Source organism: Kogia breviceps, chromosome 12 (genome assembly GCF_026419965.1).
Source record: "Kogia breviceps isolate mKogBre1 chromosome 12, mKogBre1 haplotype 1, whole genome shotgun sequence".
NCBI classification, from domain to species: Eukaryota; Metazoa; Chordata; class Mammalia; order Artiodactyla; family Physeteridae; genus Kogia; species Kogia breviceps.
Window position 1 is genome coordinate 18,745,751 of NC_081321.1, and position 15,790 is coordinate 18,761,540.

The following is a 15,790-nucleotide window of genomic DNA, read 5'->3' on the forward strand; positions in this document are numbered from 1 at the left end:
GTAAAACCCACGGCAACTGATCTGTAACTCTGACTTGAATCGGGCCCTTACATGGAAATTTTTCCAGCCTGTGGCAGCACCTAAAAGGCTTTCTGGGAAGTGTTCAAGAGTCTCCTCTTCCTAGGTAGCCCTTGCCAGAGTATTTTAACCTCCTTTATTATACCCATCATGAGCGTCCTGAACACCCCTCCCACGCTTATCACCAAAGTAATGCTCACTAGAGTCACATGCTGGCGTGTTTGGTTAAAAAAAAATGTTTCAGGCAATGAAAAAGGACAAATTTGGGGTTCTGAAAGTGAGAAATAATATTTGAATCTAAGTTTTAAAAGAGAAGATGCACAAAAGTCCTTTGAAGTACAGTAATAACCAAGGCATACTAAACTGACCAATATAGGAGAACAAGGGGATAAAGGACAGACGAAGGGACAAAGAAATGGATGTAGGACAAACATCCATTATGATAAACACTGGGATCACATTCCAATTCCAGGGCTGTCCAGTGCTTTAACACGCACTCTAAAAGTATGTAAGTGGGGCTTCCCTGGTGGCGCAGTGGTTGAGAATCCGCCTGCCGATGCAGGAGACACGGGTTCGTGCCCTGGTCCGGGAAGATCCCACATGCCGCGGAGCAACTAAGCCCGTGACCCATGGCCGCTAGGCCTACGCGTCCGGAGCCTGTGCTCCGCAACGGGAGAGGCCACAACAGTGAGAGGCCCGCATGCCGCAAAAAAAAAAAAAAAAAAAAAGTATGTAAGTAAGTAATGGATCTCCACCTGCCTTCTTTGCACTGTTTTCCCTCATGGCCTAAGAGAATGCTTTGCCTTTCACATTATAGAGATTTGCTGTTTCACGCTCCTAGTGAAAAAATTTTTAAGGTAAATTATGAACCAACAAGTCACTACATGTTGAAATGCATTTGCCGAATTAGGAACCCAACATCTTCGCTCCATTTAATGGTTTTGCGGCAATGAAGTATAAACAGCTTTGGTTAAAGCAAGAACTACAAGCAGATACACATACTCACCAAATTCTTGGTCATAATGAAATTCTTAAGCTCAAACTAATCAAAAGAGGAAGGAAGAACTACCATCTGTCTCCCCTTCATATTAGCCTGTTAGATTCAAACATTTCAGACTGGTTAAAAAAGGTTTCACAATTCAAAGTCCAAATGTAGCACCAATGAAAACTCAACCACTGAGATAGCTGTTGATTTTGGTAACCAACTAAAAGTCAGGTAATAAAGGACACAAATGCCTTCTGGTTGATTGTTCGGTCTCATTCCCCCTGATTTAAAAGCCCCTGAGAAGTCTCACTCTTTTTGGTGTGAAGCAAAGATTATAACATTTTTCCCCATAGGAAATATCTTGCCTAAATCAAAATACATTGCATACTGTGGTACATCTATCTCAGAACATTTAGTAAAACTAGACAACTGCAAAAAAGTGAAGGACAGATTCTAGCCCACAAGGTACAAGACCAGTAATAATCCTGAAATTATAAAAAGTAATCATTTCATAGACTTTGGTAAAGTTGCTTTGAAAAGTCAATGATTCAATCCCCTCAAGTATTAATAGAAACAGAGGTTCGGGGTTATAATAAACACTTAAGGCCATCTTGTCATTGGCAAGTGATGCTAAACAATGTTACCATAACTGAATCGCTTCTTGGACTCTACAAGTGATACTTATGTATTTTGTTCTTGATACTTCTGATGAAAATTGCCCTTTTACGAAAGAATGGACTGTAAAATGGTTTAGATTTATTGCTATATACAAGGTCTCAGATGTTAAGTTTAAGATATGAACTTTTATGTGGGTATTAGATTTTTTAAGAAAAAATACACTGAAATAAGAAAATTCAAATATATATGTGATCACTATTCAAGCCTTTTGATGACTTCTTTGCCTCTTTCCGCTTCATTAAGTAAAATATTTTAATTGTCATGGGCACAACTGATAATATAACATGGTCTTTCCTGGTGTTCAATCCCTATACCTACTTTACAAGGTGGTTTGCCAAAAGGGCATGGTTTCCCGAAGGAATCCCATTTTTGTTATATACTTGCTTGGACTTTGTGAGCCTTGCCTATCCTATAGTTCCCAATAAATTATATCCTTCTTCACGCTATGGGGTTTTGTCTGTGGGTTGGGAGTGGCTCTCTTATTTTCTTCTAATGAGTAAGCTTGAAATCTCTGGCTAAAAGTCAGTGTCAGCGGTACTCAAACTTGTCAAAATCATCAAAAACAAGTCTAAAAAACAGTTACAGTCAAGAGACACCTAAAGAGATGTAATGTGGTATCCTGGATAGAGTCCTGGAACAGAGAAAAAAGAGATACTACCGAAAAATTAAGGAAGTAGGAATAAAGTATGGACTTTAGTTAATAATAATGTATCAATACGGGTTCATTAATTGTAATGTAATTAATGTGCCATGCTAACGTAAGATGTTAATAATAGAGGAAACCAGAGCAGGGGTGGTATACGGGAACTCTTTGTACTGTAATTTTTCTGTTAATCTAAAACTCTTCTAAAATAAAAAGTGTGTTTTTAAAAAGTCCATGTCAGTAATGATGCAACTAAGTCCTCTTTAAATGCAGAAGTACTTGTATCAATTGATAACTTCATTTGTAGAATGTATTGGGTGGTGTGAAAGAACTGAAAAAAATGACACAAGCTCTTTAGAAATAATGATATCTATTGAGATTCCCTGCCTACAGTGAAAATAACTTCAAGGTTTTCATGCTTTAAAAAGAGGAAAAATGTTTGGGTAAATCATACTGAGGTATAGAACGTATACATGGAATGACTGGGTAGGAAAGTCACTCCATTCCCTTCTCTTCCCCCTCCAGCAGATAGCACTATGCAGGGTAATAAAAAATATGGACAAAGCTCCTCTTGCACTTATGAAATATATAAAGGCAAGATAACTGTAGGACCTGATGGGTTTACTGCTCCCTGTAGATCAGTTGCCAAGCAAGAAACTGGAATATGTTTCCTAATCCAGACCATCCAATAAAAATGATAGCAGATAATAATACCTTTGAAAGTTTCAAAGTGCTTCACATTTATTATTTCATTTTATCCTCACAACAACTGTGTGAAACAGATAGCATAGATTATTATTAGCCGAGTTTATGGATAAAACAAAGACACAGAAATGTTATAAAACTTACCTGAAGTCACACCATAAGTAAGTGACCAAATTCAAATAAGGATCCAACTCTCCCAACTTCAACCTCTCACTTTAACTCATACCTGGGGATAATGTGCTTTCAAGAAAAGAACTTTCTTATCTTAATGTTGTGTTTTATAGTGTAATGCATAGCATTCTAAGAGTAACAGGAGTCTATGGTGAGGCATTTCCAATGTACCACAATTTCATATAAAACATAAATGCTAAATAAAATTTAAAAGCCATGGTAGCATAAAAGAAAACTGATCAGTCTTTCCATCAGTATCAGTGTAATGAAAACAAATACCAAACAATAAAACAGTATTGCTTACAGAATTAAGTACAGAATTTATTATTTACAGAATTCAATGAGTCTTATCTCCAAAGATACATGACTGGAGGCCTATTAATTTTGGATTTGATTATTGCATATATATCATCTTTGCCTTAAAAAGTAATTTTATTCTGATACCATGATAGCATGGCAACTTCAAATACTCACTGCTAATCTACCATCAATAGCCACTTTTGTTATAAAATTGCTATAGTCCATCTTGCTTTCAATGAACCATTGTCAAATAAAGATATCTATTTATAATCTGACATTTACTCAAGAAACAGTGAAATTTAGTTCTTGTTCAATTTGGCTACAACTAAAAAAGTATCAGAGTGATTTGGTCATTCAGTGACTACCTACTGGGTGTCTGCTGTGGGCACCGCACTAGAATATGGACCCACTACGAATAAAGCAGAACCCAGTGTAGTGGGAACTTAGTCTAATCAAGGGAAGCCAGTATAACTAGGTACAGAATCAGAAAACCTGAAGGGATTATCCAAAACCCTCTTGTTCTTATTCTTTTTCCTTCCTCCACTTACAACTAACTATAAATGAGTCCAAAAGGTAGTTAAAATACTAGGAAAATTATTTGGAAAAGATAATTCACAAAACCACCCTCGGGAAGTTAATTCCAGAGAATTTAACCTGGTTTTAATAATGAATCTGGATGCTGGTTTCTTTTCAGTTTGAATGAATATTTGAGACCAATGGTTACTTCGAGGTCAACTTCCAGGACAACAGCATCAAAAAGATACAAGTCATTTCTAGTTTAGTTTCAAGAATCTGATTAAAGAAAATGTTTAAAGTTGTGAAGTATATCTCATGATACACTAACATCCAAAACTGTACCGCTTATGAATAACTACTTATTAATGATATTAATTAGTGTAACCAGAGAAGGTGTAGATTTGAGAATAAAAATCAAAACAACCACAGGGTTGGGGGGTGGGTGTGTGGTAGAGCAAAGAACGCAAACCTACATCTAGAGCAAAGTTGTGAGAGAGTCCTTTCCTGGCAAAGCCAAAGGTGGGATTTGACTCTGGATAATTTCTAAGGGTTATAAATCACCCTAGGTTTTTAAACTATATTTGAGAATTAAACATGAAGTGAATCCCATAATTTATTCTATGACAATAAACTCAGTAAAATAGACCACAAAGATCTAAACTATTCAAGGGAAAACAAACTTGAAACAGTCTAATCTCAAAAGCAAACAGTGCTGAAGTTGAAGAACAATAGTGTCCATACGCCTTGATCCAAAAAGTGTGTGTTTTAGGGGCAAGTGGTGGAGGTAAAATTCCAGCATCTTAATAGCTGCAACTTCTGCTCATTTTCAAACAACTCCTACACAAGCAGAAATACCTACAAAGAAGAGTGATGCCTAAACATAGAGAGGTTAAAGTTTACCCAAACTTTTTGGAAAAAGCCAAATTGGGCTACAAATCCTTGGAGACATGGCTTGCCTCCGTACTTTTTGGCTTTGACTATATGGAAAAGAACAAAAATTAGAAAAAGTATCATTCATTTTTAACACCTCTCCCAGATCCTTCCTTATCATCCAAAAATTATCCAGCTTCACCCTTATGCTTGAGGAAGTGAGGATTCCAGGAATTTTGATTGTCTGGCTCGGTGTACCAAGCTTCACAAGTTCCAGGTAACTTATGTAATGTTACTGGGAGTAGCAGAAGAGAAACAAAACAACTGTGCAAAAAGCCTTGAGGGATTTTTGTATTTGGCTGGTTAAAATGTTCAGAATTATTTAAGAGTTGGAAAAGCAACAATAAACCACACCCTCAAAGAGCTCCAGTCTGAATTCCACCGTTAGTTTACTGTTTTCCAATCTAAAATTTCAGTGTATTAATGAGAATAAAAGAAAAGAGCCCCCCCCAAATGTGGTGATACAATCTAGCTTGCCTGAAATATCAAACTTCTAAAACATAATTTGGTTAAAGAACATAGACTGAATTTATTACTTTACACCTTACTCTTTATAGATATAGAAGTTCTACTGGCTTCTTCCCAAGGTAAAAAAGCTCATCTCTCCAATATTTGTGGTTTTGAGAAGCGCCACTAAGCATGGAATTTGTTATGACACAGAGCTGTCCTGGACTTCATACGAGAGGAAGCTGTGAGAAAATGATCTCACCTATAACACAGTCCTTTAGCAGAGACACCGAAGATAGTGCTATGAAGCCACTGCAGGCTTTATCTATAAACATATATAATCATAGGAGTTATAGAACATGGTATCATCAGAGCTAAAGTCAGGGTATAGTTTCTCATAAAATTTTATAGTTGAATCAACCATAAAAGCAAACTAACAAGACGTATTCAGATCACTACTGTTTACCAAATGGCTATAGTATCTCTCTCCAAAATATTATTTGTTGAAGATATGTTTCTCAGCTGCCACGGGGAGAAAAAAGTAGAAGTCTTCATTTGAGTCTGTTTACTTTTTAAAAACAAAGTTCCTCTGTTTTACCTTATTAACTACCAACAGAATCATACTAAAATTCCAGATAAAGTGGGCAAGGAGGTTCAGGATTGGTTTGAAAGCTTGGAAGAATTTCAACAAGCACCTTCCAGCAGTATACACTGTGAAGTGCCTTTGTCCTAACATTTGGCGGATTTATTTACTGGGTCTTTGTCAAATGCCAGGCGTCATTCTCAGTGTTTTAGATGGATGATTTCAGTTAAGACTCGTGACAGACTCATCAGGTAACTAATATGATTATCCATTTTACTGGTGCAGAAACAGAGATAAAGTAACTTTCCGAAGATCCAGCAAGTTGGTGATAGAGCTGGGACTCCTACTCAGAAAATCTGACTCCCAAATTCACACTTTTAGCCCTCTCGCTGCACTGCCCCTATCATATTAGTCTATGCTCTTTCCACCTCTTCCTTCCTCAAAGGATCCTGAGCATGCCCACCAGTGAAGAGCCAAATATGATCTTGATTCTCCGTGCTTCACTAAAATATTAATTCCAAACACCTACAAAAATAATTGCTCAGAATCCCCTCAAGCTTCATTCATTCAACATTTTGACCAATATTTACTGACTGCCTCTTATTTATGAACAAAATTGACTAATACATAATTCCTACCCAAAGAGTTTATAATCCACTACTTAAAAAGGGCTGTACAAATAATTGAAATGAATTGCAAAGAATCAGATCACTACACTCTTCTGCCTAAATCTTTACCAAGAGCTTAAAATCAACACACATTGAACATGCTGGTTCACAAATCCCTACATGAACCGGCCTCTCCCCACCTCTCCAAGAGCATCTATTACTATTACCCCCTATCTCAGGTTGCTGCAGATACTTGACCTTCCTCTTATTCTGGTAACTCACCAAGATTTCTCCTGTCTCAGGACCTTTCTGCCTTTCCCCTCTTCTCCTAGATCTTCCCACGGCTGGTTCCTTCTTTGCATTCAAGTCACAGTCTAATGCACAGCCTCTCAAAGAGGCTCACCCTGGCCCACTCAGTCTAATCTGGCCTATGCTTTCCTCCCCACCACACACCCTCACCAAGTACATAGTTCTATCATAATTATCTAACTGTATTCACAGCATGCATTACCATTAGAATTTAAGTATTTTTAAATTTTATTTTCTTGCTTAGGGTCCACTTCCCCATCCTCAACCAGAAGGCAAGCTTCCTGAGACCAGGAGCCTTGTTCCTGCACCTCCTGGACAGGAAAGGTTTCACAAAGTCAATAGCATAAGATATGGACTTCAGAAGACATGTGGCAACTCAGCAAAGATGGGTGCTATGGACACTGCAAGGAAAGGTTATTTGCTCAATAACATGAGCAAATATTACCAGGAGAGAAATCTAGAGCACGTTCACCGAAGATGGAATAGTCTAGTTTGGATGGTACTCATGCAAACACAGGAAAAGGAGATTGAGTTAACATCACGGAGGGTGTTCAGGGTCAGAAGGAAGAATTCTGTGGGTAGTGGGAGCCACAAAAAGTTTCTTAGCAAGGAAGGCAAAACAGAGCATAGCCTTAGGAAGATGAAAGGCTGATTTAATAGTCCAGGCAAAGGACACTAATAACATTTTAAGTCACGCTGATAAAACACTAAAAACCTCTGCTTTTTTTTTTTTTTTAAATAGAAAACTCTCATGAGAGAACAGGAAGAGAGGAACTATGAACTTAGTGCTGTTAACTATTGGAACAGAAAGTACAATGTTATAAAGTATAAAGTTGAACATAATGATGAAATTTGTTTCTCTAATATCTGTTCAAAAGCCTTTTGCAAAATAAACACAGATTTTATTATATCAAACCACCCAAAATGACTCATCTCTTTGGAAATGCATTTCTGGCATCTTCTTTCCTCGGGCCTCGAATTCTTTCAGAAAATCAAGCAGATTAGTAGCCTGATGACAGGACAGAAGTCAGAACTCGAAATCCTAAATCCACTTCTGCCACTGACTTGCTGTCTGACATGGAGCTTTATGTCATTTTTGTAAAATATCTTTATGTGGCAAGCGCTTTACAAATTAACTAATCCATTACTGGGAAGTAATATAAATTTTCACAATAATTGTATAAATACATTGAAATCAATACAGACTTTTAATGGAATCCTTTACAAAGTATTCTTGAATTACTCTTATTTATATCTCAATCAGGCAGGGAAAAAGTATTCATATTAACGCATATATGTGAGAGTGTGTAGGTCTTACAAATAGTGGCTCTGTCTTAAAAATTCCCAGATAACAAAATTGAAAAATAGTTTCTTTTCAAGAGACATGATGATGTAAACACAAGGAAGTTTAAAATAACACTTGTATAAACTGTTTGAATTGACGAGAAAAAAACACACCCCAAAAGAGTTTTGTCAGAATAAAAAGAAAACAAATCCCAAATCCTGACAGCAACATAAAAGCCAAATTCACCCCCTTCCTTTCATAATGGCTTTTCTATTGAGCTTCATTTTGACCTTTCATTACTTTCCCAACATTGAAGAATATTGCCTTTCAAAACTCTCCATTTCTCTGCCAGTGGTACTATTATTCCTTCTCTCATTGTTGAGAGTTCTTAGCTACTGTGGTTCCAATATGAAATGCACAACTTTTGGTTTCTGCCAAACAAATATAAACCAGCACTTCTGCACACTTTCCACTTTAAATTCATACCCTGCAAGAAGAAAAATAATCATAAAGCCATAATCATGCCAAGAAACAGAAAACAGGGAAGTTTGTTATCTATTTGCTAGAAAAGAAACAATCCATCTTATAATCAATCTATAGCCAACGCACCCTCCCCGCTCCGCTGCAACAGGATGTGCCCTCTGTGGAAGAACGCAAACAGCCTTAATTCATTAGTCAGAGCTGGGAGGGTGGACCAACTGTATGATCTGATTGATAAAGTTTCATTACAAATTAGCCCATCTCTTTGATGAAAACAAGCAAGGCAGAGACTGTACCATAATTTTATCCTCATAAATTAGCCAACCAGACAAACACTAAACAGAGCTTGCCACATGAGGGGCAAACTAATTTAATTAATTCATACACAGTACCTCATTAAGATCAGTTTTAGCACTAAGGCTGTGATCTTGTTGAGTCTGCATTATTTTCCACAAAGATGCCCACTTAGTTATGAGGGGCCAGGATAGGGGCAAGATATGCCTTTGTGTACTTGGGAAGACCCAGTGCAGGGAAAAATAACATGAACAAGCTGTAGATTCCCATAACCCAAACCAGTATAGACAAGACTTTTTAACATAAGTGTTCATTTTAATAGATTATATTTTGCTTTTGCTTTTGTTCCATGCTCCTCACTTTCAAGTAGTAGTGAAAAACAAATACATTTCCTCACTGGCACAGTATAATTTATAGTCGATATAATAGACAGAAAAAAAGAAAGAAAACAGATTGTTTGTAAAAAGTAAAGATTACTACAAATGCTTCTAGGTCATCTCGGGAAAAGACACAGATGCAATGTTTTCCAATGTCTTCACATCCTGAAAAGAATGCTGTACCTTCTACGGGCTCCTGAGACCTGATACTTGGAAACAGCCTTCTTGGTTGCAGTTACACACCTCTAAATATTCTGATTTATTTATTTACTATTTCTTTCTTTTTCTATAACCTCTTAAAAAGCACAGGTCTTCAGAGGGGAAGGGGGAGAGGGATAGTTAGAGAGTTTGGGATTGACGTGTACACACTGCTACATTTAAAATGGATAACCTGGCCTTCCCTGGTGGCGCAGTGGTTGGGAGTCCGCCTGCCGATGCAGGGGACGCGGGTTCGTGCCCCGGTCCGGGAGGATCCCACGTGCCGCAGAGCGGCTGGGCCCGTGAGCCACGGCTGCTGAGCCTGCGCGTCCGGAGCCTGTGCTCCGCAACGGGAGAGGCCACAACGGTGAGAGGCCCGCGAACCCCCACCAAAAAAAATAATAAAAATAAAATAAAATAAAATGGATAACCAGCAAACTCCTGTATAGCACAGGAACTCTGCTCAATATTATGTAACAACCTAAATGAGAAAAGAATTTGGAAAAGAATAGATACATGTACGTGTATAACTGAATCACTTTCCTGTACACCTGAAAGTAACACAACATTGTTAATCAACTGTACTCCAATATAAAATAAATAGTTTAAAAAAATAAGATAAGGGACTTCCCTGGTGGCGTAGTGGTTGAGAGCCCGCCTGCCGATGCAGGGGACACGGGTTCGTGCCCCGGTCCGGGAAGATCCCACATGCCGCGGAGTGGCTGGGCCCGTGAGCCATGGCCGCTGAGCCTGCGCGTCCGGAGCCTGTGCTCCGTAACGGGAGAGGCCACAACAGGGAGAGGTCTGAGTACCGCCAAAAAAAAAAAAAAAAAGATAAAAAGCAAAGGTCTTTTTCATAAATTCATGGGGCAAGATTTTGGTTTCTAGATACCATTATTCAATGGTATTTAGCTACAAGTAAGGAGGTGCTTTGAAGTAGTAGAGTCCAGTGAGGTGGCAGGGAAAACATAAGATGAGGCTGGGACATCTTGTGGTGCCAGAAGATGAGAAAGTGCTAGAAAAAGGATATGAGCATCTCAAGAGGACATAGGAGTCAACCTAACATGCTCCCAGTGGCCAAAAAAAAATGTCTCTTTCATGACAAACCTAAAATTTAAAGCATGTGTACTTTATTTTCAAAATATCTACCATGTTTCCAAAATGGTGTCAAATGCAAAAATAGTAGAGAACTAACTAAATAAATAGTACACATAAACATTCAAATAGAACCTAGCCTGCCTTCTTTCTGCTCATGATAGCTAATGGTATGAACTCCAACTCTAGTTTTCTCCCCTTTTTAAATAAAACCTGGTCTCCTTTGAGTTCATATCTACCTTGGTGAGTGGATTAAAAAGCCAAGCAAACTGAGCCTCGAGCTAATCCAAACAAGGCGCAATTACAATATTTCCAACCACTCCGGCTGCTCTCACTTTTTTGTTTTTTCATGCTGCATCTAAGATAAGATGAGGTGCAGGTGAGAAAAAAAAGATCAAAACTATTTAAAGTATTACCTCTCAATCCTGGGGTTTGCAAATTGTGCAGAGAGAGGAGGTGATACAGATAAGGAGAGACTAAAAACCAGAATCTTTGTGGGAGACTTCAGGATTTACTTGTAGCGCTGGTAAAACAGTTTTGAGATCTGACCATGTTTGTAAATCTATGCCTAAATCTGGAAAAGACAAGGAAGCCTTATTGTGCCCTGTTTGTTGTTGTTGATTTTTCTTTTTTATTCTGAAGCTTCAGAAAGAGTGGCTTAAACTGCTAAATTAGAACAATACCTGTATAATATCAGTATCAGGCTTGAACTGAAAGTTGCTATGTAAAAAACCTTCAGTTATATCTGATAAAAAGAAAGAAGCCACAGAAACAAAAGAGGCAGTGAAGTGGAGGCTTGCTGGAGAAATACGATCAATACAAGAGAACAGATGTCACAGAAATTAAAAATAAGATGGTAGTTTCTTGAGATGTTATTGAATTATGTAACAATTGAAAAAAAATAAGAAGTCAGTGTGTGTCATGCTTTTAGCATGGACCTTCTTTTGAATATATCCATATTTAGCCATAAGGTAGATAAATCTAACCATAAGAACTTTGTAAACACACCCAGAGAAAACAGGTGCTCCGATAACAAGAAACTATTCAATGTCCCACCGCTGTTACACAGATAAGTTCGTCAAGGCAACCAAGTGGGTCAAAAGCAATTTTTTTTCTTATTATACAACTTCTCAAACACATATATACCATGGGTCCATCAACTTTATGTAAAACACCGTCCTAATAGCCTATGTCATTAAGACTTAAGCTTTTACCACTCCCATACCTGGAAGGCCAACGGTTGGGTGTCTGTGTGTGCGCAGGTGAGGCTGGGGGACAGCTAGCAGAGGGTGGGTAATTTCTCCTCCAAACATACACCACTCTCTTCACAGCCATTTACCACCTTCTCTTTTCTCAACCCCTTTCCAGTACTCTGCTCAGGACAGCTGATGCACGCATTACTGCACTTTGTTCTAAGCGTTTCATATGTATTTACTAATTTAATCCTCAAAAGAACATTGTGAGATTAGTTCTATTATTACAGATAAGGAAACTGAGATGTGGAGGAGTTAAGGAAATCATCCAAGGAAAATAGTCAAGCTGGGATCGAATTGGGCGATTTGGGTCCCACGTGTGATATTCTTCAGTCTCTACTATCTTTGGCAGTCTGGGGAATTTCTTTTTTTTTTTTTTTTGCGGTACGCGGGCCTCTCACTGTTGTGGCCCCTCCCGTTGCGGAGCACAGGCTCCGGATGCGCAGGCTCAGCGGCCATGGCTCACGGGCTTAGTCGCTCCGCGGCACGTGGGATCTTCCCGGACCGGGGCACGAACCCGTGTCCCCTGCATCGGTAGGCGGACTCGCAACCACTGCGCCACCAGGGAAGCCCTGGGGAATTTCTTAATGTGATCTCTTAGAGTAAACGAATGGCATCAACACATGACTCACTTAACTCAATATGAGTCTGAAGCACTAACAGCCCCGCCCATATCTCTCTCTGTCTTAAAAAACCCCATTGCGGTCCCCAGATTTCTGCGTTCTGAGCCTTGGACTCACTGCCACTAAGAGCTGGCTATTACTCCATGGAAAGCAGAAGTAGTAAAGAAAAAAAAAAAAAAACTGAAGTGTTAATTGAAGTAGTTTAATTACTTCGAGCAGCAAGCACATATATTTTCTAAATCTGTAGATCATGTTTCATGCGCCAATGAAAGAACGTACAATTGGGGTTTGTTGGGGTGGTACTCTTACAGTAAATATACTTCTGACTCACAACGTTAAGTGCAAGTTATGAGAAATCAAAATATATCTTACTACGTGCACAAGGCTGACCTATTAATCAAATTTCAAGTTACACAGATGTTTCCGAAATTCCATATAAGCAGAAATCTGTTTTATTCCAGTTCTGGTCACAAACACTAAGGGCCTTATTTTGAGTAATGAACACCTTTAAGAAACTAATTCCTTTCCACACAGAAGAAAAGTACATTCACCTAAAATTTTACACTCAATTTCACGGAAGCCATAAACCCCTGAAAGTCATCCATGACTCTAGTTTAAGAACCCCTATTCAAGATATATACAGAGGGCTTTCCTGGTGGCGCAGTGGTTGAGAGTCCTCCTGCCGATGCAGGGGACACGGGTTCGTGCCCCGGTCTGGGAAGATCCCACGTGCCGTGGAGCGGCTGGGCCCGTTAGCCGTGGCCGCTGAGCCTGCGCGTCCGGAGCGTGTGCTCCGCAGTGGGAGAGGCCACAACAGTGAGAGGCCCGCGTACCGCAAAAAAAAAAAAGATATATACAGAATGCAAAAGCATACACTTCGGAAGGGCAGCATTTACCAAGTTCATGATGATTTTTATCATTTAATATGGACCACAGTTCTCCATAGATATAATTTTATTCATAATTATTTTTTAAGACAGTATCCCAAATCTAGCCTTAATGGTATTTTTTAGACCACAACCATTTACAGTTTATTCATATAGAAAACTTATTCCACCTTCCATCGGGGGTCTAAATTCCAGCACACCCAGGGAAACACTATTCTCCCTCTAGTGTGTGTCCTTCTGAATCCTCTATATGCAGTCAGAGAAGCAGCATCAGAATATACTCACTTCTCCTGCTTGCTGGCCACCCAGAGGGCTTGTACACAAAGCTATGGAGGTAGAAGATGTGGGTCTAGTACTCCTCCCATCAGTGCATCCTCCTGACTGGTCCTCCTGGTATGAGCATCCTGCATTTTTGAGCATTTATGGGAATTTTGAGAGTAATTTAACTCCGGGCTATTTTTGCCTTGTGAATAGACTCTGAAACTTTTCCTCATGGTGTAACAATAACAACAACATAGTAACAGCACGACAACACTTCTATGTGTGACAAAAAAAAATTCATGGTACCATAGCATATTTTTGTAATCTTTTTCTGTCACTGCATAATATAAAAAATCTTTACATGCCGATAGTTACATGTTCATAAAATTATTTTTAATGACTGTATACTATTCCACTGCTTGGGGTCCTATAATTTATTTAAGCAATGTCGCATTTTCAAACATTTATATTGTTTCCAACTTGTAACTGTTACAAATATATGAAGTAATAAGCACAGCTGGCTGACAAACAATTCAAAATTAAAAAGAAAAAACAATTTAAAAAATCTGAAATGGACAAAAATGCTCCAAGATGTATAAAAGTTTACAAAAACTGCCTCAGAGAAAAACGAGATGCAATAATGATTCTGAACAAATTACTTGAGTAGAGTGTGTTCTACCAAATTGCTTTCAGTAGCATTGCTTTAGGCCATATCATCCACAATGAAATGAATTTTCAGTTTAAAAATGCAATACTTTCAATACATTGTGAGAAAGCTAATGGCAGAGATAAGTATGGAATATCACGAAGAAGAAAGTAGCATTTAGTTTGGTTCTGCAGGGTTAACAATGGCTACCTACAAATGAAACCCCATGAGCTGAGCCTTGAAGGATGATTAAGATTTAGCGAGGTTACCAAAATGAAAACTAGTATTCTTGCTGTCCTCTCCTATACAACTCGATTTCAGGGTAACCAAATGTTCTTAGTTGATGAAGTAAAATTCTCCTTTATAGAAGACTTCCAGCCAGCAAATGTGGAAGATATTATGGAATTATGCAATTAACATTTTGCAATCCTTAATGAAATAATTAATTCAAGCAGTGATCATCAATGGATTAAACCATTAGCTGCACAATGATTGATGGTAAGGGAGGGACAAGGCTGTCACCACTTGAACCCACAGACAGAGCTAATTTCTATTGATAGGAAGTACAGTGGATATAGAAACAAGTAACACCAGAAGAAGACAAGTAAATAAATACAGAATATGGAACATTCTATATGACCGCTGACCTAGTTTCTGCAACAAGAAAACAGCATTAATAAAACACGGGGGTGGGAAATGTATTCAATTAAAAGAGAATTAGAAACTTAACCAAATTTAACATGCATTATTTATTTGGATCATAATTCAAACAATCTAGCTGTAAAAAGATTTTTTTGCAACAACTTAGGAATTTTCATTATGCACAGGTTACTAAGTGATGCCAAGGAATTATTGTCAATTTTGTTAGCTTTCATAATAACATTGTTGTTATGTATGAAAATGTCCATACTTCTGAAGATGCATACTGAAGTACAGGTGAAATTGTATGGTATCTTGGATTTGCTTTTAAATACTTCTGCAAAAAAACGGGAGTGGGTGAAGGGGGGAATAAATGAACTAGAGTGTCAAAATCTTAATGTTGAATATAGGAACTTTTTGTATGTTTCCATCTCCTTCTGTGATTATCTGAAATTAGTCATAATAACTTTTTAAGTTTAGCCAAGTAATACAGAGCAGAAAACCATGAGTTGGGGGTATTATGTACCAGGCAGAGAAAACAGCATAAGCAGGAACTCTGACTCGACAAACACCGTGACGTCATCAGAGAGCAGCAAACAGTTGGGTAAGAAGCGCAGGCAGCACAGGTAGGGCCAGGTCCCAGACGACCTTGATGTCACGCGAGGGAGCCTGGGCTTTACCCTGTAGACCATGGGAAACCAAGCGAGGGTTTTAAGCAGAGAATGACGTGGTTCAATTACCCTCTGGTCTAGACCATCACTCCAGCGACCCTGTGCAGAGTGGATTTCAGGAAGGCTATAGAAAGGGGAGCAAGGCTGGAGAAGCGAAGTCCAGTTAGGAGCCTACGGCAAAACTGAAG

At 38.5% G+C, this 15,790-nt stretch overlaps 1 protein-coding gene across 14 annotated transcripts in view; it reads right to left on the minus strand.

Moving 5' to 3' along the window:
* The window catches only part of SOX5 (SRY-box transcription factor 5), a 1,010,478-nt gene that overhangs the window by 949,051 nt on the left and 45,637 nt on the right, over positions 1-15,790 (minus strand). The window lies entirely within an intron of this gene.